The sequence below is a fragment of the Aedes albopictus genome, chromosome 3 (genome assembly GCF_035046485.1).
Source record: "Aedes albopictus strain Foshan chromosome 3, AalbF5, whole genome shotgun sequence".
NCBI classification, from domain to species: domain Eukaryota; kingdom Metazoa; phylum Arthropoda; class Insecta; order Diptera; family Culicidae; genus Aedes; species Aedes albopictus.
This window is the reverse complement of record NC_085138.1, coordinates 62,525,656-62,551,351: the sequence shown is the minus strand read 5'-3', so window position 1 is coordinate 62,551,351 and position 25,696 is coordinate 62,525,656. Positions and strand designations below refer to the sequence as shown.

The 25,696-nt window shown below is 36.1% G+C and overlaps 1 protein-coding gene and 1 long non-coding RNA gene across 2 annotated transcripts in view; one reads left to right on the top strand and one right to left on the bottom strand.

Moving 5' to 3' along the window:
* LOC109413762 (protein fem-1 homolog CG6966) overlaps positions 1–25,696 on the top strand; it is a 275,206-nt gene that overhangs the window by 158,125 nt on the left and 91,385 nt on the right. The window lies entirely within an intron of this gene.
* Positions 1,815–25,299, bottom strand: LOC134289426 (uncharacterized). Its single transcript, XR_009998514.1, has 2 exons — positions 23,934–25,299; positions 1,815–23,876 (listed from the first exon to the last, which is right to left on the bottom strand). It is a non-coding gene; the product is annotated as an uncharacterized LOC134289426 (long non-coding RNA).

Sequence of the window (25,696 nt, the reverse complement as noted above, 5' to 3'; positions counted from 1 at the left end):
CGAAGCTGTGTTGGAACTATGGCGGGAAGGTTGTGGATAGGGAATGGGTATACAAATAATGATGGAATTTCGAGTTCCAACGAATGGTGGAGTGAAACATGGCCACTTTGGATTACATTGTATTTTTGGAAAAAAGTCCACGCTGTTCTGGTTTAGAAAAAAAAGTAAGTTGGGTGCTTTGAATTGAAGGAACTGCTGTTATACGTTAACTGTGATGGAGGCGCATGGTAGTTTGCCTTTCCAAAGCAATCGCACATTAAAATCCAAAGAATGAGTTAACGCATAGTCAATGGTTAGTACATTCAACCATCGAACGGTACTGTATCTCAACGTACTGTGAATACAAGACAGTTTTATGAAAATGAAACTCAATGACGTTCCAGGTCTTAACATTTTCCAAATGTTAACCCTCCTAAGATGTTAAGTGGAACTGCATGCAGAGCAAGACTCAAGCTAGGATGGTGGCTGCCTACATACATATGTACATACATGTTAACCCTCCTAAGATGTTAGGTTTTTCGCACCACGATGGCATGGAGCAATTTGAGCGTGCCTGTATGTGTCATATTTACACCAACTTCATACTAGGGTTAAACAGTTTCTTAAAATCTTATAAAACATCGAATTCTCGCTCTATGTAAACGGCTGATGTAGATGCGAATACAGTAGTGCCTTAATGTTGCACCGATTCAATTACAAAGTTATTAATGGTTTCTGTTGAAAAATATGAATTAAAATTTTGTATTAGCGATGGAATTATTTTTTATTATCATACAAATTGTCACGAAGGTTTTTAGAATTCAATAAAATGTGTTTTCATAAGTAAGGTTCACAAAAATATGAACAAAAACTAAATTGAAAAAAAATCAGGGTCGTCTAATTTTCCGGAAAATTTCAGTGAAAAACAAAAATTTTCTACAGACACCACCTAATTTGATAAATCATAACTCAAGAACGAAGCATCGTAGACATTTTTTGTGAAATTGTAAGCAAATTTTATCTGCATTTTAAAAAATACAAAATGAAAAATGTTTTCCACAGTTGGGGTAAATCGGTTAGAATAGTGTGAAAAACTAATGAGGAAGTCTGAAAAAAATCTAAAAAAAATTCAAAATTTAAATTCCACAAAAATGGTCATAACGTTCCTGAGTGATGACCAATTTTATGGAAATTTAAACTTAAAAAACCCGATTTAATCCACCTATGGTGAACAGAACCCTTCTTACACTTATTAAAACTATTGTTGTATTATTTGTATTTAACATATTTATTTTGTGTGATGGACCAAAAGTTCTAGAAAATATTGTGGATTTGGCATCTAGTAAATTGGTTTTCAAAATAGCATCATGGACCATGGACTAAACTACCAGAAATGCCAGACACCTTCTAGAATCTTGTGTGAAATTTTTAAAAAAATAGCTTACATATTCTGGAATATTGTATCTTTTGTTAACTGCCAAAAGATCTTGAATCGATTAACAAATGGATAAGAAAATCAGCGAGATATACTTTGTCTGATATCTCTTAATCAGTCGATTAAATTAGCTCCGAAGTACTTGGTATTCATGGTTATGGGGCAAAAAGGACAAAAATGATATATCTACAAAGTTAATCAGTTTTGGCATTAGCTAGTTATCTTCGCTGTCTGGTTCTTGCATTTTTCCCACAATATATAAATTCAAAGCTTTCATTTAACGTTTTGTTAGTTTTCATAAAATTCCTGTGTATTTGTAATTTGTTATTTATAATTTTATTGAAAACAACAATACACTTTGTCAGCATTATTTTTTGAAAAATAATTTCCCATAGACTGGTCAAAAACTAATGCAAGATAAGAAGTAAGTGAATAGATTAATAAAAAAAGAATTTATTGAAATACTCTTCGTAAGATATCTCAGTAATCAAATGTCGAATCGAAATAAAATTTCAGGGCCTTATACAAGGATATTGTAGCTTTTATTTGGTGCTTAGAGAACCCAAATCGGTTGACAGACAGCTGAGATATTTATTATGGTACCCTTGGTCAAAAATCTCTCAAAAAGTTAACCTTACTCCCAAGTACTCTTTGAAAGATATCTCGGTAACCAAATGTCCAATCCTAATAAAATTGTATAGGGTTCTACTAGAATGTTGTAGCTTTTATTTGGTGCCAGGATAACCGAAATCGGTTGACAGACGGCCAGAATATTTATTATGATACATTTGGTCAAAAATCTCAAAAGGTTTAGTTGTATAAATCCTAAGTACTCTTCGAAAGATATCTCTGTAACCAAATGTCCAATCAAAATAAAATTTCTGGGCGATCTACTAGGATGCTGCAGCTTTCATTTGGTGCCAAGAGAACCCAAATCGATTGACATACGGCTGAGATATTTAGTATGATACACTTGGTCAAAAATCTTAGAAAGTTTAGATGTATGACTCATAAGTACTCTTCGAGAGATATCTCGGTAACCAAACGTCCAATCGAAAAAAAATTCAATAGCGTTCTACTAGGATGTAGTAGCTTTCATTTGCTTCCAAGAGAACTCAAATCGGTTGACAGACGGCTGAGAAACGTGCGTGACTTTTTTTTGTAACGCACATACACACACACACACACACACACACACACATACACACATACACACACACATACAGACATTTGCTCAGTTCGTCGAGCTGAGTTCATTGGTATATGAAACTCGGCCCTCCGGGCCTCGGATCGAAAGTCGGTTTTTCGAGCGATATTTATACCCTTCTTATGGGTGTAAGAAGGGTAAAAAGGCTTTTCCTACATACATTCAATGATATTTTTGCTACTGTTTATTAAGCTCAAATATTACAAAGAGATAGTAGCTTTTATGTATTTGATGCAATTGCATTTTCATGTATAACTAACTTGTGTAACCAAATATGATCATAAAAAATCTGTTGACAAACGGCTGAGAAATGTATTATGATACATTTTATCAAAAATCTCTCAAAAGCGTAAATTTCATTACTCCTTAGTACTCGTGGAAAGATATCTCAGAAACAAAATGTCCAAACGGCATGAAATTTAATAGCATACTACTTGGATGCTGTAGCTTTTATTTGATGCTGAGAGAACTCAAATCGATTGACACACGGCTGATTCATTTATTATGAAGCATTTTGTCAAAGACCTCTTAAAAAGTTAAGTTGTATTACTCCAAAGTACTCCCCGAAAGATATCTCGGTTACAAAATGTCCAATCGGAATGAAATTCAAAAGCGTTCTTCTAGGGTGCAGTAGCTTTCGTTTCGAGCCTTAAGAACCCGATTCGGTTGATAGACGGCTGAGAAATTTATGGTGATACACTTTGTCAAAAATATCTAAAATAATTAAGTTGTACTACTCCCTAGCACTCTTTGAAAGATATCTCGGTAACCGAACGTCCAATCAAAATAAAATTCAATAGCGTTCTACTAGGATGTAGTAGCTTTCATTTGCTTCCAAGAGAACTCAAATCGGTCAACAGACGGCTGAGAACCGTGAGTGACATTTTTTTGTAACATACATACACACACACACACACACACACATACACACACACGCACATACAGACATTTGCTCAATTCGTCGAGCTGAGTTGATTGGTATATGTGACTCGGCCCTGCGGGCCTCGGATCGAAAGTCGGTTTTCCAAGCGGTATTTATACCCTTCTTATGGGTGTAAGAAGGGTAAAACACATCTTGAAAATTTCACAGAATTATGTAATTTTCTTCCAGAAATATTTGTTTTGAGAATTTTTCCGGACTTCCTAAATAGTTTTTCCGATTTTCCAACCGATTTCCTTCAACAGTGGAAAATTTTGTGAAAACCCATTTCCATTTTGTTTCAATTGCCTGAGAAAATTGTGTATACGATGCTTTGTTCTTGAGCTATTAGTTTTAAAAGTAGGTGTCTGTGGAAAATGTTTGTTTACCACTGGAGATTCCGGAAAATTAGGCTATAATTAACTGTACATGTTGCAAAAAATCTAATGTTTGATACATACTCCCAAAGGCTCCACCAGAAATTCCTCCGAATAATATAAATTTTCCGGGGATTCTTTCAGAAATTTGTCCTGTCCTGAGGTTTTTTCATTTTTTCTAAATATGTCTTTTGTGATTTAAGTAATCGTTCAATCTTTGCAACCGCCGTTTGAAAAATTATTTTTTTTTTTTAAATTCCTCCAGGTACTTCGAATACTTCCGTAAGTATTCATTCGGCAATTCCTTTACTTGTACTCTTTCAAAAATGTTCCAATAAACCATTTACAAATTTTCTTTGGAAATTTCATTAGATTTTTCTGCATATTTTTCTCAAAAGTTGATTCTAGAAAACCTTGCAGGACTGCTTAAGATATTCCTTCTCGAATTTTATCAGAAATCCTTCATGAACTCATTTCTGAAATTCTTCAAGAGATTCCTCTAAAAATACTATCGAAGGATTAATTTCGAAAGCCATTCACGGATTTCTTCAAAAATTACACCATTGATTTTCTTAGAAAATTCTTTAGTGATTCCTTTAGAAAGCCTCCTATGAAATCTTTAGTAATTTTGCCAGCAATCTTTCTGAGATACCTGTGAGAGTTCCTTCAAGAATTCTTCCACGGGAATTTCTTTAGAAAATCCATTGATTCATTCATGATTTCATCTGAAGTTAGATTCAGATTCATCCAGATACCCGAGCAGAGGAGAATAGCAAATGAAAAATCACGAAATTACATAACCTGTTTTTATATCTTGTGTTGTTATTATTAAATTATCAAGGCAAAGCTTTTCCATAACAAATTTTGTTGGACAATCTCACTTTGCTATAATCAAGCTACATTGATTAAATAACATTTCAGTGACATGTTTTGTAGAAGAACAAGTTTTGTTATTGTTGTACTATTGAATAACTTATCAACAATACCACAACAGTAACAATTTTTGAAATTAAAGCAACAATTCCACTATTATGATCTGTTCCTTTGGTTTGTTATATTATTTGGAAAAACACTTGGAAGTTCTGGAGGAATCCTTCGCATAATCTTGGAAAAGTCTTCAAAAAAAATTCCTGGCGCTATTTCCTTAGAAATTTCAAAAGTAATTCTTCTGAGCAATTATTGAAAGTTTTGAAGCAATCTTTTGAAATAATCTTGAAGAATCCTTCGGATAAACTCCTGGTGAAATTTTCAAAGATTTTTTTACAGAAATCTTAAGATGAACTTCGGGACATAATCACAGTAAATTCTGAAGAAATCCTTGAAGGGATTCAATTAAGAATTCTGGAAAAGTTTCAAGAGCAGTCTTTGAAAATCCGTGAAAGATTCCGGAGAAGAACTATCGGAAAAATTTCTGAAAGATTGTTCGGAGTTATTTATGGAAAAGTTTATGACGAAATCTGTCGACGAATTTCTGGAATTACCAATTCCTGAAAAGAATCTCACAAAAGTCGCATGATAAACATAGATGTAATTTTTGGCGGAATCCTTAGAGAAACCTTGCAGAAATTTCAGGTGAAATTCTTGTAGGAGTCATCAGAGAAATTTTCGACATAACTATTAAATCCAGGGAAAATTTGGAGCAAAAAAACGGAGTTTTCAGAAAAAAATATATTAATCTGTGAAATATTTCCAATATCCAAAAAAAAATCTGCAAAACTGTTGAGCACTCTAAAAAATCTTCAGTTTCAGTGCTAATAAAACAAAACAAAAGTCACAAATTGCTATCGACGACAAAGCTTTTTCAAACACAATTACGTGTTGATTTCAAAACCGTGTTCCAAAAACAATTAAAGTAGAACGGTTTATAAATTAAAGCTGGAAGTATTTGAAAATATAGAAATTACTAAAAGTTTATAACACAGAATGTTATGTTAATAAATTAAAAATAATTGCTTCCATTATTCAGTTATCGTGCCCAAATAATACAGCACCTTATGATGTTCTTATTCCTTTCTGCTCGGGTACAGAAAAACTCTTTGATAAATCTCTGCAGGATTCCTTCCGAAATTGTTCGTTCAGCAATTTTTACAAGGATTCTTTTAAACAAACATCCATGGATTGCTACAGAAATTCCTCAAGAGTTCCATGAATTTGCTCAGAAAATGCTCTATAAATTCTTTCAGAAAACGATCCTGAGATTCTTTTCAAAACTTATTCACGGGTTCCAAAATCCGTCATAAATTTCGCAAAGGTTTCATTTTAATGGTTCTTTAAGAAAGTCCTGAAAGGGATTTCATAAGGTAATCATTCTGAGATCCATGAAAAGTTCTATAATGTTGCTCTTCGAAATTCTTCAAAAGTATTCCTTCAGAAATTTCTCCTTAAGAAAATCTTCTATTCCTTCCAAAATTGCATTAAATTTTCCATGGCTTCCCTCTAAAACTTCGCCTGGGATTACTTCAGAAATTCTAGGGTCCCTTCAAAGAATCCTTTCGAAAGAATCAGAACTTCTTTAGAAGTTTTTTTTATAATTGAGATTATCAGCATCTTTGCATTTAGAAATCGTTAAAAAGATTATTTCAGGAATTCGTTCAGCAGCGTTTTATTTCCTCCAGAATATATTCCTGTGATTCCAGGAATTTGTGCAGCCATTTTTTCACGAAATCCTCCAGAGTTTTCCTCGAGAATTTCTTCAATGTTGAATATGTTCGCAGGAATAATGCCAGGATTTTTACTCCTGGATTTTATCCAGAAAACCCAGTAAGAATTGCTCTAGGAGTTCTTGCATAATTACTTTCAGTGATTCTAGCAGCAATTCTTCCACAGTTTCTTGCAGACATTCGTATAATTCAGAAGTTCCAATAGTATTCCTCCGTTTATTTCCCCAGAAATTCCTCCAGCATTTTCTCCAACGATGCTCCTGAGATTTTTTCAACGGAGTCAAACATTGCTCCAGAAGTCCTCCAAGGAATCTCTATAGCAGTTTCATTGGAAATGTCCCAAGAGGTGTTAGAAATTCCCATAACAGTTTTTTTTTAGAAATTCCTTCAAGTACTCTATTGAAGGATATATTCAGAAAATTTCTCAACGTTTTTTTTTCTTGGAGTTTCAAAAAGCGTTTCCCAAGAAGTTTCCCTGGTATTCTTCCGAGAGTTTCTGCAAAAATAATCTATTTTTATTCATAGATTTATGTTCCGAAGAATTTCTCAAGATATGAGTAAAAAGCTTCCTGACAAAAATACATTGTCTTAGAGAAATTCTTCAAGGAATCACTGGGTAAACTATTTAACCCTCTAATACCCAAATTTTTGATTTTGATCTAAATATCATTTTTCGTCATCTAAAATCGATTTAAACAAGTTTTGGAAGATGATTCTTTTTAATTCTCGATTTCGTGAATTTCAGTTTTTGATTTTTATAATTTTTATTTTTGAACATCCCCACACTTTTATATTTTTCCTGGAAGCCAATTTGTGGAACGGATTTTTTGAGATGAAAACATTTTGAGATTTTATGATTATTGTGGAAATATTTTTATTTTAAATTTTTTTCATACAAAATTTTATTTTCCTTGTAATTTTAAGGAAAACCATTTTAGAGTGTATTCGATTCCCTTAAACTATTAAACTAGGGTAGAATGATTTGGGAAAAATTTAAAATATGTTAATTTTAGCGATTCAATACAAAATAAACAATGACTTCTAAAAGGTGACAAAAACATCAATTTTTCAATGATTTTTTAAAAACGTAAATACGCTTTTAAATACAACAAAAACCATTTTGAGAAGTACAAAACAGTCCTAAATATCAGCCAAAAATATAAAAAAAATTATTTCCCACGAAACAAAAATTACAAAAATGCTCAAACTATACCCCGTCTAAAGGCGGGGTTGGGTATTAGAGGGTTAAAGGATTTTTATGGAATCTCTAAAGCAATACTAGAAAGAACTGAAGAACCCTCTGGCGATATCCCTTGTATAATTTCTTGAAAATTTCCCGAAACAGTTTGAACGAACTCTAGAAAAACAATCTGAAGGCATTCATAAGGAATGACTGCAAGAACCTCTAAAATAATTTTTGAAGAAAACTCTGGAGGAATTACTGCTGGAATTTCTAGATGTGATCCTGCAAAAACTTTAAAAGAATGTCTGCGATATTGTTTTAACCCTCTAATACCCAATCCCGCCTTTAGACGGGGTATAGTTTGAGCATTTTTGTAATTTTTGTATCGTGGAAAATCATTTTTTTAATATTTTTGGCTGATATCAAGGACTGTTCTGTATATCTTAAAATGGTTTTTGGTGTATTTTAAAGCGTATTTACATTTTTAAAAATCATTGAAAAATTGATGTTTTAGTCACCTTTTAGAAGACATTGTTTATTTTGTATTGAATCGCTACAATTAACATATTTTAAATTTTTCCCAAATCATTCTATCTTTGTTTAATAGTTTAAGGGAATCGAATACACTCTAAAATTATTTTCCTTAAAATTAAACGGAAAATAAAATTTTCTGTGAAAATATTTTTAAATAATAATATTTTAACAATCATCATAAAATCTCAAAATGTTTTCATCTCAAAAAATCCGTTCCCCAAATTGGCTTCCAGGAAAAATATAAAAGTGTGGGGATGTTAAAAAATAAAAATTAGAAAAATCAAAAACAGAAATTCACGAAATCGGGAATTGAAAAGAATCATCTTCCAAAACATATTTAAATCGATTTTAGATGACGAAAAATGATATTTAGATCAAAATCAAAAATTTGGGTATTAGAGGGTTAAGGAATATTTGGAGGAACAGCTAGAACCAGTCCATGGGAAACCCGTGGAGGTTTTCCAAAAAAGAATGTCCTAAAAGTTTCAAGTAGAATTCATGGAGAAATTCTTCAGAAAAATTTCTGGATGAAATTTTAACAAAATCTTTGAGAGTATTCCTTCATAAATGTCATGAGGCATTTGTCTTCAGTGACACAATACCTAAATAAGTTATTTTGAACACCAGGGTAACCAAACAATACCTTGTATCGGTATGATACCTGAATTTGGTATCCTGCAGTTGGGCGCCAGTTACTGATACCTTCTCGGGAAAAGGCTCACGCGTCCAGGTTCATTTTAGGTACTGACGTTCCTGGAATCAAGTTTCCAATCATAGTCCTTATTTTCTTACCAAGTCGATTTCCGCGAGTATCGTTGGCATTTTCCTTTTCTATCTTCATGTTTCATGGTGGTGGAAGGCTTCGACAGGTTACCTTACCAGGGTTGCGCTACCTACATCGCGTTGCCAGCTGCCACCTTAGGCATAGCTGACGCCATACAGCGTTTCATGTTCAGTCACTGGACAGGACAGATGCCGTTTGAGCTGTACTTCCTTGGTGAACAGACGCTCGGGTCCTACCTTTTCAATCTAGCTGAAGTCACAAGGACAACAGTGCTTAGGCTGCACTACTATCTAAGCATGTAATTCTTAGGTGGCGGTTTGTGTCATCGATTGACCCGTAGAAGCATGAGGTAGCTTGTGAAGACCAGAACTGTGTTGTACGCTCCTTGTCCACTCACAATTTTGCAGTCCATTTGTGTTCTTATATCTAGTGCCATTCCGCCTTAAAGACATCATGACATCTACGTCAACCTATAACTGGTATCAAACATACCACAATATTCCTAATAATAAAAATAGTGATTATAAGATGTACAAATAGGGTGCGAAGAGCCAATAAGAGACACATGAACAGCTGTAGAGTTCCAAATTCAAATATATTCTAAAGGCACACGTGCAACTTCTAGTCTATAGAATTATCCGTCTCTGCCGTCATACCGCCGCCGTAGCGAAAGTCAGTGCAACAGAGTGCCATCCACCTTCATCAAGCATGGGAAACACATGCCGCGACGAGACGTGTGCAGTGACGTGGAACCACGGATCGTTTCGTAGAAGGATGAAAAATGTAAGTACCATCCCGACGAGAGCATGGGGCTTTCGATTGCATACCATGTGCGCGCCCCCAACATATATCCTGACATGCATCATCATCGTGTGTGGTGCCCATCATTGAAGTCATGCTTTCCACTGACTGGGTGGGATGGTGGGAGCAATGGTAGTCATCATCGTCGTCATTCCTCCCATGTGGAGCAGCAGCAGTCAGACGGGTGTTGCCAACAACCAACAACCAAAGCTCGTTCAAAGCCACTAAAAAGTGGCACTATAACCCGCCCTCTAGTTTTCCGCGCCCTTCCGACTTACCGCAAAATACAGCGTCGCCGTCGACGATCGTAACTTGTAAGAGGAATTGGTGTGAAATGTTCCATTCAGTGGAACGACTTCCCCCAATATTACCCTAATAAAGAACATTTTACTCCGGCATCCCCCCGACCTCGCCGAGTAACGATAGAGTTGAACGTTGAGCTTCCCCAGACACGGTCGAGTCCGACTAGAGAGCGCGCAAAAAAAAGAACGTTCACACAATCTACCCTGCGCCTCCACCGCGTGCACTCCAGAACTCCTTCAGGACACACACAACCAGTCAGTGCACTGCTGCACATTTACCCCAGTTATGTACTCTGGCGCGCGCTCTCTGCCACCGTTCACCGGCACCACCCCAGACCTTCCAGTAGTCAGGAGCACCGAAGAGGAGTCTCTAGCAGGACTATCGTTTTTCCAACATATGCCATGTATTCACAATGAATAAGAGTGGTTTGAAGAGCAGCGCACGATGGATGATGGCTGGGCGGGTCTGTGGGAGCTGCCCGGTGGGTGGTAGGACGATGTGCAAGTGCACTCTCTTACAATCCATACGTGTGGGAAGTACATTTTTCGTTTTGCCGCGCCTCGCTCATTGGACTGCCGTCGCACCGCACCGTGGCGTTAAGAGTACGGTTCCGCAGAGATCGGAGGTGCATTTGCAGTGCATGCATGGTTGCTGTTTCGCTGTTGGCACAACATCAACCGTGCGGGGCAGGGGTTTGCAAACTGATTACATCTTGAGTTGTTGTGAACCAATCCTATTTTTTTAGAATGAATGAAAAACTCAGTATGATATCTTTCGTTTAGCGGAGCGCAGCTTTTGCGTGTTATTAAAAATAAGTCGGGTCAAGTGGGGTAAAATGCCATTTTTCAAACTTTCATCGTTTTCAATGATAATTAGTCACATTTGTTAGGCTTTCGAAGTGGTAACAGCAACTAGACAATATTTGCTCGATACTTCTGCAAAACTATTCACTAAACTATTGCATTTTCATCGATTTCTAGCAGTTTTAAAAACTGATTCGTAAAACGGAAGTGGTGCAAAACGACCATCTGCCATGGGGTAAGATGCCAATTCATGAAAACATTCAAAAATTACGTCCATCAGTTTTCAGGCATTTTCGACTCCTTTTCCCCCTCTGTCCCGCTTTTTTTCATATACTCAATAAATGGAGTGTTACCCCCTCCCCGCAAAACGATGATCGTAATATTTGAATGACCCCTAACATAGAAAGCGTAGGCATCAACAACCATGCGTCTCCATGTGTGCCTCAATCTCGTTGGAAACACTTGGCTGGTAATAAAATCACCAGAAAACCTTAATTGCAAGCACGAAAAACCGGAAGTTGCCTATTTTCATTGGGAAATCAAAAGATTTTTCATGGGTTTAGTGGCATAGCTTCTAGCAGAATGTTCGATGCAAACATATCTTGACACCATTCACCTATAGTAATGATCAAGTCCCATTCAGGAATGCTTTTATTAGTTGGGCCATTTTACCCTATCTTGGCATTTTGGGCTTTGTTCCCCTCATAAGTTTGAACTGGATAAAGTTTTCCAAAAAAATCCACCGTTGAGAAAATTCATTAAGAAAAGCCGGAAAAACTATGCCCAACCTCTTGGAATTTTTTTAATAAAATATTTCTGAGCAGGTTATTTCTCATTAGCTTTAGGTAATTGCTGGATTTTTTAGAATGCACTTTTTTCGTTCCTGAGTGAATTGCCATTTTTTTGGAAAATGACCATATGAGCCTATATTACATGGTCATGTTTCACAACATTGGCCATAACTCAGGAACGAAAAAAGCGCATTCCAAAACTTTCAGCGATAAAAACTTATAAAATTACTTTCTCGAAAATATTTTTTTGATAATTTTCCACGAGTTCGGGCATAGTATTTCCTACTTTTCTTTATAAATTATCTCAACGGTGGAAAATTTTGAGGAAATTTTTTTCCAGGTCATATTTTTTTTTTTTTATTCCTGAGACATTTTGCTTTCATTTTCATAAAAAAAAACTTTGTTTCTACGATGCTTCGTCTTTGAGTTATGAAAAGGCTTATATGGTATATTTGGACATTTTTCACAGAATTTGCCATAACTAAAAAAAAGTGAATTCCAAAAATTTCGGCTATCAAAGCTCAACCTTCTCATATTTTTTTAAATTTTCCACGAGTTTGAGCATTGTTTTTGCGGCTTTTCTTTACGAATTTTCTCAACTGTGAAAAACTTTTTCCAGCTCCTATATTTTTTGGATTCCTGAGAAAATTATCTTTCATTTTCCTAAAAGAAAAAAAATATTCCTACGATACTTCGTTCTTAAGTTATGATTTTTCAAAGTAAGTATATGACACTACCAAAAATTTCCACCTGAGTTTTCCGGGAAAATAGGCGGCCCTGAATTTTTCCCAATTTTTTATTCAAATATCAATGAACCCTACCTGAGGAAAAATTTTCATGAAAATCCGAGACCCTTCGGCCCAAACCCGTTCGGTAATAAAAGAAAATCCCCAAACGACACATCAAACTGAGCTGATTTTTGTAACCTTTTCGAATTTTGTGCAGATATTAACACTGAAGGCCAGAAAATCAACGATGTCGGCCTAAAATTCACGCCGATGACCCACAATATAAGAAGGCAGCTGTTTATGAAGTGTCAGTCTCTGAAACCATGCAATATGGGTATGTTTGATATGGGGAAGATGTCCGAACTCCATATATGCATGTGGGATAGTCAAAATAATTGGGACAGGTAAATTTTTCACTTTTTTAAAAAATGTTCAACTAGCTGTAACTTTTCGAAAAAGGCATCAAATATTCACAAATTTTTATTGTAAGTCCATCAACTTGTTGTATATCAGTGCACAGTGGACCCAAAATCGCAACTTTTAGAAGCCGCTGGTTTAGAAAAGGATAAAAGACCTAGACCACGGAAAATTTCCCATTTTGCCCCATTTTCCCTTTTTTGCACTATTTTAATTCAAAACATAACAAAGAAGTGAATATAAACCTCTGCCGCCTATATATATTCCAGAAAAATGTTAAATATCATAGCACAGGCTATTCTCGATTGAAGTTGAACATTTCTTTGTTGTCTAGATTACTTGAATGCCCCATTTTGCCTCATACTACTTATCAGTTATGTAAAACTAGTTTTTTCATAGACTCTTAAGCTGCTTTCAATGTTTCCATGCCAATCAAAGAAATCGTGATGGAAATACTATTTTTATAAACGGAATAGAATTGATTTCTACTAAGACAGATCATGAGATGTGGCCTATTTTGCCCCAATTCTCCCTAATTTTCATGTTTCGTTGAAAATCTCTATCGAAGGGCTACATAAATGAAAATCGTTTACTATTTTAGCAAAGATGATCCACAACGAGGGCGATACATTGACATAATACCCATATCAACTTAAGCGCTACCGCAAATTTGTTTACTCTAGCTGTATACATAACTTTGTAAAGTAAACTTAGTTTCTGAAATTTATTGTTTTAGAAATATTTTAGGTAAATTGCTAGTCTTATCAAAATGTAACTGTTTCGTGGTGGCTTGCCAGTCTCGAGAAAAAAAGTTTTTTTTTGTCAGAGCTAAAAAGCCCCCACGAAACAATTCTTCAAAATTTCAAAATGTTTAATTATAATTTTGAAAGTTATTCGTCAATAATATTTTAAATTACTTCAGAGTTTCAGTTAAAATTTCAGGATGATTGGCGCAGAACTTTAGGTACAGGTCTCCCAATATGACCATTTTGTATAAAATATGACCAGTACTGCATTTCTGATGAAAAATGCACTTTTTGCCTTTCTCGTACACCAAGGTGTACCGAAAAAAGGCTATATGTTCACTCCAAAAATTAAATTTTGATAGAACCCCCGGAGGGCCAAGTCTTATATACCAATCGACTCAGCTTGACGAGTTGAGATGATGTCTGTGTGTATGTATGTGTGTGTGTGTATGTATGTGTGTGCGTGTGTATGTGTGTATGTGTACAAAAAGGTCACCTCACTTTTGGATAGTAAATATCATCCGATATTACTATTACTATTAGTGTTCCGGAACTGGTTCCGGGTATCCCGCCGGAAGTGGCCAAATATAAAAGTGAACCAAACCCATGCATGCGACACATCAAATCGCTGCTTTTTCTATAACCTGAGGAACGATAAGCAGGAAAATAGTCTCAGATCATATCTGAACCGGTAGCATCCCGGAACCGGTTCCTGGTGTCCCGCCGGAATTGGTCAAATATAAAAATGAGCCATGTAAGTTTTCCGGAACCGGTTAAGGGCGTCCCACTGGAAGTGGACATACATAAAAGTGAATCAAACCCATGCTTGCGGTACATCAAATCGCTTTTTTGTCAGTAACCTGATGCATGAATGATAAGAAAATAGGCACAGTCCACAGAAGTTACTACCGGTAGTGTTTTTAGTTCCGGGAAACCTGATTAACAGTTTTCATAAACTCAGATCACATTTGAATATACCGGTAGTGTTACGGAATCATTTCCGGAGGTCTCGTAAGCAATACAAAATATACTCAGATTACATAAGAGGCTACCGGTGGTGTTGCAGAAGCAGCGTTGGGTGCTTTCGCGAAATTATGAAAGTGAACTAAATGAATGCAAGCGATAGATATGTGTAAGAGAACCAAAAACCTAAAAAAAACTAAAGCGATCTCATCAAATCACACCATTTTAGATTCCTGAGACGTAAATTTACAGTAGGATGGATCAACGTTGTATGGAAAAATTAAAATTTAAGCGCATCAGCCCGGAACATTCTTTTAAAACTTTATTTGCGTCTAAAATTACTACGCAAAATTTTGATGCGGCTGGAGGGCGAGCTCTGTAATGTGGTTGATATTTGAATGTGATATAGCATTGGCAATTCAAATTACTACATTACAAATTCTACATGAATTTTGCAACCAATGATAATAAAATATAGCATAAAATGTGCAGATAAAACTTTGTCAAAGTGTTCTGTGGAAAAAGTTTAATCCTGGCTAGTAATTGTCATCTTGGTATGAATCAGCCTCCAGTGAAGGTGGTCATGCAGTCAACTGAAAGGACTGATACTTTCAGCTCTGCCCATACGTTGAATATAACGTCGGAATAAGTGCCCCAATTCGATGATGACCTTGATAAAATTCTTGATTTTCTAAATAAAGTATTCTCATGATTCAGAAATTCGTAGGTGGTACACTCCCAGATCGCTGTTATGAGCATTTCCCCCTTCTCGTCCATTGCCAAAGCACAGAGATTTGGGGCTGATCACTGACTCTAAGGCAAGGTTGATTGCGTCGACGGAAAGATCATGAGTACATATTTGACGAGAAAGGCACTATCACCACTAGGTGGATAAATCTGGGTTTTTTAACGAAAGTTCTACTATTTTTACATAACATTTAAAAAAAATAAAAATGTTCTTCAAGCCGTTGCATCTTTTTTTTTTTGAATATTTCAGGTTTTTTGCTCATATACACGGCAAAAATTTCTGAGAGTTACACCCAACGTAAAAGTTTATCATATACATTTCTATTATATTTCAAGCTATAGAGCAAGCTATAGATTTATAAGTTGATGGAAAAATATATCATATCATATACCGTCATATCGCACGGAGCCTTTTTTTTACAGGTTATACGATGTATTTTTTTTTTTTAATGTGTACGTATGTGTACATTTTTGCATTAAAAAAGTGATTTTCTTGGAAAAGAATCCTCCCTGTTTGAAAACTTATAACATGTTTTATATTATGGTCGTTCGAGGACACCACAAGCTCCTCTAGTAACGATTTTCTTTTGGATTTGTGCTGGTAGTTGAGCCATTGGACTGTAATCATAATCACGGCAAACCTCTTTAAAGAAAACACGTTTTACTTAAAATGTTATAACTTTGGTAATTATACATTTTTTTTATATTCACAAGCTAATTTTACACATTAAATATTGTACTATGTATGGCATAAAACGAAAATTTGTAAAAAAAAACTTAGTTACTTACTTTTACAAAAGTTCAAACTTTTCCTTATTTTCACGCACCTCATCATATGTAACCCCTTGAGACGACACGCTTGTTTATTGCAGACTGCAGACTCGATTCTTCTTCTTTTTTTCTGTATGGCTCTACGTTCCCACTGGGGCTTGGCCTGCCTCTCTCCAACTTAGTGTTCTTTGAGCACTTCCACAGTTATTAATTGGAGGGCTTTCTTTGCCAGCCATTGCATGAATTAGTATACTGTGAGGCAAGCACAATGATACACTCTGCCCAGGGAGTCGAGGAAATTTTCCCGACCGGGACGGGAATCGAACCCGCCGTCTCCGGATTGACGATCCATAGCCCGATGTCTCACTTGAAAAGTATGTTCTAAGAAAAACTCAGTAAGGTACTAGAAAAGAAGATCGCAAAATTTCAAGAAGTCCGCCATTACGCGATTGTCTCTTTTCTTGGAAATTTTGGATGGAAATATTCATTTCCCGTTAGGAATTTTAAATCTTCTCCAAACAAAGCGTATAAACGAAGTTTGTTTACCAGGAAAACTATGGATAAAAATGCCTATTTTTATCACATGGTGGCATACGATGTTTGCGTCTCTTTGGTTATGAATTCAATGTGACGAAGGACGCAGTATGAAAATATTTGGAAATCCCTGGTGTAGGAATCCACTTGCACTGACTATGGAAAACGTAGGAGAATACTTCCACACTTTACCACTCGACGCGACGAGAACCACTGAAAGCGAGGAACGGGGTCGAACTACTATATGTATGTGAACCAACCCCATCTCTCATGGAATGGAATTCATCGCATCGCCACACCATCGTCCTCCTCGTCGTCATCGTCTGCGTTGATTCGCTGGTTGGTCCCGGAATCAACGCGTGGCGGCGCCCGACCCGGACTGCCCGATATTAAATGCAACAAATTTATTATTATGAATGTGAATATTTATGGCACCAACCGCAGACCTCACCCCGCTGAGGGTTTGGTGTAGAACTGTAGATAGAGAAGAGAGAGCCTTTGTTGCAGTGCCAGGCAGCGTGTAGTGACGACGACAATAGTAGTAAAAGGGCTGTTCTAACGCTGCTGGCTATAAGTGGTGTGTGCGAAAGAGTACATTATTACACTTGGTTGCTCGGATGGCTGTGTGATTTAGTGATGCGAACGGCACTTTTTCCGCCAGGAGAGTTACATCGTGTTACATACCATGGACGTTCTGGAATGTTACCATCGGGGTTGTTCTCCGAACAGACCGTTCTATAGTTGGTGAAGCCGAACGTCACTGAAAACATGAATAACAAAGATTTTTATTTAAGTCAATAAGGATGCCGGTCACGTCCTTCAGGTCATTGGAGAAGAGAAGGAATGTAAATTCAACAACCATTGTTTCAGGAGAACCAGAAATAATTCTTCTTCTTCTTGTTCCTGGCGTAACGCCCCCACTGGGACAAAGCATGCTTTTCAATTTAGTGTTCTATAAGAACTTCCGCAGCTATTAACTGAGAGCTTCCTCTGCCTATGACCATTTTGCAAACGCAAAGTTGAAGATGACTTCAATTTAATTAGGAAAAGTATCCTTTATCAATGGTTTGCTTCATTCTAAAACTATGAGTTATGACATTTAGATTATTTATCATGGTTAGGTAACATCACGTTAACCCTCTTTTTTTTCGGTCGTGATCCAACATGCGTTAGTAAACCTTATTCTATTGTGATAGTCATCTAACACTGCAACTTATCTACGATTTGTCTTAAAAGCAAATAAACTCCAATCCTCACCAATCACAACAACCACAAACCCGTTTGTACCAATATAGTCATTCGACGAAAGTCAAGAACCAAACTCTTTCTCAACATAATCACTCCATTTCATGAACCACCTCATTTTGCTTTCTCCGGAACGACTTGTTAAACGATTCAACTTCCAAAACGAATAACACGACTGGGAAAACCCATTTAACAATCCTTCCTCCGACGACGGGCTTCTTCCTCGACACCACCGCCACAGAGTCAAGCTAGAAAGAGCAGCCATACACGTGCTGCTGGCTGGAATCTTCTCCTGTAAACATAGTTCTCGACAACTGATGTCTGTTCATCAGATTGCTGCTGTTTGCTCCGTCCGACCAACGGAAGAAAACGACGACGACGACGATCCTAATCGAGTGAGATTCCGCTACTGCCACCACCCAGCACTGCCGCAGCATGGGTTTTCAAATTCTAGAACCGGATAGCACCTTATCGAAGTCGGAAAACACGACTTAGTTTGCCCTATGTCTCTCGTATTTTTGCCCTCCGGGTCCTCTCATTTTGGCAAGATAGAAATTAGTTGATATCTCTGACAGAATCAGCATCGAGAGGGGGCGGGGGCCATATAGCTGATGCCGTAAGCGCACGGTTATTCTGCATGACCATGCTGAGGGTGATGGATTCAATTCCCGGCCGAACCAGGAACTTTTCGTAATGGAATTGACATCTTTGGCCATAGAGTATCTTCGCGCCTGCCACACGATATACTCATGCAAAATGGTCGTTGGCTGAAAAAGCTCTCAGGTAATAACTGTGGAAATGCTCATAGAACACTAAGCTAGGAAGCATGCTTTGTCCCTGCTGGGACGTTACGTCAAGAAGAAGAAGAAAAAAAACGACACGACAGATAGCTGCGCGATGAGATTTAACAAGATGTTTCTTTTGCTTTGTAGTTTTATTTGTCAGCAACTTACCTCTTCGGCCGTTGTACCTGACGGGAGACGGCGCAGTTTTACTCCGTACGTCATTGACAGTCTTGTAAAATCTTTGCATATTGTTTTGTTCAATACTATTTTATCGCAAGTGGCTGAGCTCACTGTTCCTTGACTCTATTCCCACAGATTGCCGTCCGCGTTAATTTCCCATATGCAGTCAGGAGACAACAGCTGAAGTCAGAAGGACAACAGCTCCCAGGCTTAACTGACAACAAGTACACAGCTTTCAGCTGACAGTCTTTGCCGTCGACTGTGATTGAAAGATATTGGAGCACAGCTCAACGGTTCAAAACTAAAGCTTGTGTGGCGAACTATGGATGTTCAATTCAGAAGGAGAATTATATGTAGGTTGCACATTACAAACTGAGTTAGCTTAGTAATTTCTCTACCAAGCTTAATTTTTTTTCCCTCAGAAATAGGCTTCGTACAATAGCAGAGGTTGTGATATACAATTATGTTTTATTTTTATCCAAAAATATTCAAAAAATTGAATTTGGATCCTCAACCTTCCTAAGATGTAAGGCTAAGCGCAGTGTTCGTTCAGCGAGCCTGTCTGGGTCATTGTAGTATTTTAGGAGTTCCTTGAAAATTTTATTTCAAAATCTTTCCGACAATTTCTTTGGTTATTCTTTTCGGTTTTGAAAATTCCCTCTGCAATTTCATTGAAATTTGTTCTGCAATTCTTTTGGGAACTTCTTTAAAAACGTCTACAGGCAATCTGTTATTCTTCTTTATGGCTCAACGTTCGCAATGGAACTTGGCCTGCCTCTCTTATACTTAGTGTTCTTAGAGCACTTCCACAGTTATTAATTGAAGGGATTTCTTTGCCTGCCATTGCATGAATTTGTACATTGTGTGGCAATTACAATGATACTCTATACCCAGGGAGGCGAGGAAATTTTCCCGACCGGAACGGGAATCGAACCCGCCGTCTCCGGATTGGCGATCAAAAGCCTTAACCACTAGGCTAACTGGAGACTAATTGGAGTAATTCTACGCATTTTAATCAATATTTACTTTTGAAACTACACCATTAACTGCTTTACAAGTTTTTTCGAAAATTTATTTGAGAATTTCTTCAACAATATCTTTGTTAATTTATATGGACAATCTTTTTAGAAAGTCTCTTGTAATTCCCAATATTCTTTTTCCAAAATTTCTTGAGAAATTCCTCTACAAATCCCTTGGGACATTCGTTTGGAAATTTATCATGTAACAGTTTTGAAAATTTCTTTCAAAATTTCATCATCATATTCTTGGGAATTCTTTCGACCACCTTTCAAAAACTTCGACATTTATTTTTAGTCTTAAAATTTCCAGTCGTAATTACTAAATGAAATCGCAATCAAAGAGAATTGATAATTTACAAAAGATAAGTTTCACCGCCATGTGCAAAAATTAGTTTATTTTTTTTTTTGGGAATTCCTTTGGCGTTTCTTTTAAGACTTCCTTCAGTAATTGCATATTTTAAGGAAAATTTCTAAGAGAATTTATCTGACAATTGATTTAATAATTTTTGATTGATTAGGAAATTCCTTTCAATTTCATTTGATATGCAATATATTTTTAAATTCCTACGGGATTTCCTTCAGTGATGCAATTTCTTCGGCAATATCTTTGAAATTTCTCTAGATATTCCTTATGTAATTTCTTTGTGAGTTTCTTGGGGAATTGCTTTGTGAGTTTCTTCAGCAATTAATGCGAAATTCGTTTGTCAATTCTTCATATTTTGAAATATATTTGAAAACTTTTTTGCCCATTTCTTCGAAATTCCCTTGGAATATTCCTTTGTGGACTTCGTGGCAGTGCGGTTAGCGGCATCAGCCATCTAGGCGTTTCGAAAGCCTCGGAGTGTGGGTTCGATTCCCGCTTCAGTCGGGGAAATCTTTTCGTCACACGGAAAATTCTCCGCTGGACCTCTGGGTGTTCCGCATGTTGTCCGTTGCCTTATGTTAGTGATCGTTCAGTCTGTGCAGCCTCTGGTTGAAGACAGTGTAGTATATTTTTATATATATTTTTTTTTGCTTCGGTATTTTTTTTTTATTATTCCTTCGGCAATTGCATTAAAACTTGTTCATCAACTTGAACTTTGATTGAAATTTGATTCAAAAATTGCCTTGTAAACTACATTGGCGATTCCGTTGTGACTTCTTTTTTTTTTTTGAGAATTCCCTCAGCTATATCTGTAATTTTTAAGAAATCATTCGGTAATATTTTTGATTTATTTTCGAAAATTTCTTGGGAACTCCCCTTGGGTCATTCGTTTGGATAATTCTCACGCATAACATATAATTCGTAAATTTCATTGGCAATCTCTTTATAAATTCCTTTAGCCATTTTTCGAAATTTTATAGACAAATGCTTTGAACATTGAGGAGTTTCCTGTCGGAAATGTTGAAGGATCTGACAATAGAATTACAAAAGGGATTGTCTGTTCTTCAAAATAACTGTCGAACTTGTCGAAACAATTTTTAAAATCTTTTTTCTAGAATTTCCATTAGTCTTCTGGAATTTCCTTGAAGTTTCGATAAGAATTACCGAATTGATTCCTAAAGAAATTTTCAAGAAAGATTTCATGTGTCAAACAGTCAATAAAGCTAGTAACATAAACAAACAAATAAATGAAGATCTCTGGCTAGACAACATATTTCTGCTTCATGTGGAAACATAGTCAAATTTGAAGCGTTTGCATTCTAAAGAACTCAATTTTATTGTTTTTTAACGAGTGTATTCAAAAATTGTGTTTTTTTTCTGTTTGGTGAAACCTATCCCAACTTAAAAAAAACCTTGTAAACATATGGGACAAACATGTTTCCCATGTTACGGTACGTTTTAAATTCGGTTCTGTAACTTTCATAGAAAATCCTCAAGATAATTTATTTGCTGAGAAATTCCCAAGAAAATTTCCAAAGGAGTTTCCTAAAAATTCACTGGAGAAGTTCTTATAGGAATTCTCGGGTGTGCTCTGGAAGAAATTGTGGGATCAATACCTAAAGAAATTCGTAGAATGGCATGGAATACCTAATTCCGAATACCTAATAAGAAAAAAAAATGTCGCTGAGTTTCTTAAGAAATGACTCCTGAAGGAGTATTTCGAGGATATTCCAAAAAAAAACTATCCACATGGAATTGCCTTTGCGATTTTTAAGAAATTTAAATAATTTAAAAATACTGGAATATAATGCTTCCCTGGCCATAAGAATAATTAATGTTTTCGTTTATTTCCTCCGGTAATTTCTAAAAGAATTCCTCTGGTATTTTTCTTCAAAATTTTATCAAGAAATCCTTCCAGGTGCAGTTTTTTTTTTTAAATTCCCCTACAATTATTTTGAGAATCTTACAACAATTCATTCAGGAACTCTATTGGTAACTGCTCTTGAAATTTCTCCGGTAAATACATGAAGAACCTTTTCAGTAATCTCCCAAGTAACACATGTTGTTATATAAGTGTTTAAAATTCATGTTTCATACTTAGTTGGTAGTATTTTTCTAGTAATTTAGACTGAATATTCGACACCTATAAACTCAAAACAGCGCAAAAACTGGCGGCTTATAGAACATCTTATAAGTTATATAACATGTTTTGTAATTCACTTATAGTGCTAATAATTTTGGGCATGGTACGTGCCAACTTGCCTTCGAGTAATCATTAGTTGTAATTGTGCTATTTGCCAAACAGAGTAACTTCCAGATTACTAGGATAAAATAACCGCATCCATTAGTTATAATTAGGCTATTTTGAGGTGATACGACTGTCAGAAAACATATATATTACATACCATATTACAACCTATGCAAGGGTTGAAATTAAGTTATACGGGAGTTATATATTTTACAAAAAGCATTTTTATAACATTCAAATATGGCACCCAAATACGTGAAGCGTAAAAACTATCAACAATAAAAAAACAAAATAAAATTTGTGTAAATACATAATAACATTGAGCTTTTCAACCAGAAAAATAAATTGCGAATAATGAAGTCAAATTATGCAGAGTACCTACTCAGATAAAAAATAAATAAATGGGACTTTCTGAGTAATGGTAGTCGTGTTTTTCCTACGGTTTAAGATTTGTGGTGAAACTACCGATTATACTTCTCCACATTTCAAGCGCCATCGTAATGCGTTGAGATAAAAAATAATGTACCGAAAATAATCCAAATAATGCCTCATTTTGGATTTTATTTTGAAACCACACGATGACACAACATGGCAGATTCTCAGTCAATCTTACAGTGCCGTTCAAAAAATCCAAGAACTACTTGAACTTTGAACAAATTTATAAATAAGCCCAAGTCACGTTCCTGATTTTTCTTCGAGTGAAATTGGTATTGTTTTAAACTAATCCTTGTTTGTATGGAAATCACAATTATAGGTAAATAATAATCAGCTTCCCAATCGGTACTGTAATCTAAATGATTTTTTCTAAGGAACATAAATATTTCTTTACATGTTACGCTAAGTAAGTCAGAACTACTTAGAAATTACATCTTTAAAACAACTCAATAATGAATTACGGTCAACTTTTAATATCCTTCAAAAATACGTTGAAATAGCATATTTTCAACATACTTATTTATTTGTGTTTAGCAAACATAAAATCCACACCAAAATAACTGGAATATAACTCACAACTATGTCTTAGTAGAACCAAATCTGTCAAAATGTCAAAACATTGGTTTTGCATTATGAGATTATTTTTGTTACTCGTCCGCGTCGGATTTTGCAATAGTTTCTGTGAAATTTTGGAGCGCGACCGTCAATTAATCAACCAGTAGCCTGTATTCAGTGTTTGGAATAATCCGCGGACGATTCGGAAGGTAGAAATAAAGTGAGAGACGGACGCGGTCATGGTGGAATTAACATGTTTTCCGGAGAATGATTTTATTGTCAACCATCTGACTGCTTCATATATTCTTCATGCCGAGCAATTGCTTGGATTGAAGAAGTGCTAGAGTTCGAATGTCTTGTCCACTGAAATGGTTTAAAATAAGTAAGGTACGTAAGCGGTGATACAGTTTCAGAGTTTACCTTTCAATATTAGTGATAAAACATTTAAACCATGAATTGTGCTAAAGCGCGTAATTCGATCGTTCAGGTTCTTCGGATAAGTTGATGCTGTACCGACAGATAAGGCTTAAACATCTGTTTCGGACTCGTCAATAGAGATTATATCTGCAGGGTGTTGAAAGTATAACATCCGAGAGAAAAAGGTGAACTTACACGTCTCATTCCAATGAGTTCTTTGGCCTACTACGATTAGACATGGAAATCGCGATATATGTAAGGTTATGTATTTATGACGAAAATGTTAGCCGCTGTTTTAGCCTACTGGAGTATTTGGAGCTCGATATTTGTTGTATCTTTGTGTAATCAACGTATGTCATACATAGTAAAGACCTAGGTAAAGACGATGTTTAATGAATGCAAGTTTTTGCTGTTTGTTATCGATCAACTTAATTAGAACCTAAAAATAACTCAAGATGTATTCTAAGACACTTATAATTCATTTATAATACATTTTTTGAAGGTTTAATTTCCCAAGATGTTTTCTGTGTTACTTGGGCTCATAAAGAATTGATCCAACTACTTTTTCATTAACTCCTTCGGAAAAACCGTTAAATATTTCTTCGAAGGTATTCCGTTTTAATTCAACATTTTTAACAAAATTTCCTTCAGTCCACTGCAAAAATATTTAAAGAATTTATCCAGATATTCTCGTAGAAATTCATCCCGTTATTTATTCCGAAACTTCTTTGGAAATTTCTATAAGCATTCTGACCATTTTTCACAGCTTTCTTCGGCAGATTCCTAAAGAAAAAATCTTCAGAAATGCCTTCAGGAATTTCTCTGATGTTTTTTGGTATTCCGCCAGGAATTTTAGTACGTTTTCTCTGGCAGCCCTTTAAAAATTTTATTATTGTGATTATTAGGAATTGGCTATGACGGGATGGTAACATAAAACTTAATCTCAAAAGGCTGAATGCACAAAGACTGAATACGAAAGGCTGAAATGGAGAAACTGTAACATAAGGCTGAAATTACAAAAGGCTGAAAATTGATAAGGCTGAAAATACGAGAATGCATAAATAAGTTATAGCAATTCTTCCTTCTCTTGGCGTGACCCCCAATTGAGATAAATCCAATTTATAGGCACGAAGATACTTAATGCCCAAGGAAGTCATGGAAATTTCCATGTGAAAAGTTTCTGGCCCGAACGCGAATTGAGCGTGTTATGCTCAGCATAATCTTGCTGATTACCCTTATGGTTATCGCATCGTCTATGTGGGCCATAGTTTTGGAACTGAGCTTATTGAAGAGGCTAATGATGCATACCAACGAACACAAAAAGTTAACTGATAAAATTTACAGTTGACTCTCTACATCTCGAGATAGAGATAGAGAGAGAGAGAGAGAGAGAGAGAGAGAGAGAGAGAGAGAGAGAGAGAGAGAGAGAGAGAGAGAGAGAGAGAGAGAGAGAGAGAGAGAGAGAGAGAGAGAGAGAGAGAGAGAGAGAGAGAGAGAGAGAGAGAGAGAGAGAGAGAGAGAGAGAGAGAGAGAGAGAGAGAGAGAGAGAGAGAGAGAGAGAGAGAGAGAGATGAGAGAGAGAGAGAGAGAGAGAGAGAGAGAGAGAGAGAGAGAGAGAGAGAGAGAGAGAGAGAGAGAGAGAGAGAGAGAGAGAGAGAGAGAGAGAGAGAGAGAGAGAGAGAGAGAGAGAGAGAGAGAGAGAGAGAGAGAGAGAGAGGGAGAGAGAGAGAGGAGAGAGAGAGAGAGAGAGAGAGAGAGAGAGAGAA